This window comes from Nicotiana attenuata, unplaced genomic scaffold (genome assembly GCF_001879085.1).
Source record: "Nicotiana attenuata strain UT unplaced genomic scaffold, NIATTr2, whole genome shotgun sequence".
NCBI lineage: Eukaryota > Viridiplantae > Streptophyta > Magnoliopsida > Solanales > Solanaceae > Nicotiana > Nicotiana attenuata.
Window position 1 is genome coordinate 59,615 of NW_017674676.1, and position 632 is coordinate 60,246.

Consider the following 632-nt stretch of genomic DNA (forward strand, 5'->3'; position numbering starts at 1 on the left):
AAACACTGATTTCTAAAATCTTTTAGGACTTTTTCTGGCTTGTAATGTTGGCTTCAGGCTGGTAGGTTAAAGGTTATATTTGTAGTGACTTGCCTTTTTCCAGTTTTGGAGCAGAATATTTCTAAGATCAGACTTTCCAAATATTTGCTATTGATTTTTTTTTTGTACTTATAATGCTTGAACATAAGGTCAATCTCTCCCTTTTTTTTTCTTTTCTTTAATTCTGATTCTTTTTCAAAATGAGCTCCAAACTTATTTTATGAAAAAGGACTTTTCAAATCATAAGCATGAATGTGATATTTGAATTTGGGCATACTTAGGTATCAAAAGAAAAAATTAGGTCTTCAAGCTTCAAAATAGGTGCTAGGGATTGTTTTTTTTTTGTAGTAAATTTTTGTGCAATATCTAGAAAAGACTGAGGTAAACAAAGAAAGCCTAAATTCATATTTCAAAAATCAGTGTTGTCTAGGATTTCGCCTCGAAAGACATTTGGGGCAAGTTCTAGCATATAGATTATAAGTTCTACTTGCTTTTGATCATAATGCTTCTCAATCTCAGAATGTCTTGCCAAGTATTGAAGATATTTGTTCTTGCCTTCATAAAAATAAACTTAAAAACAAGAAAGTTATGTG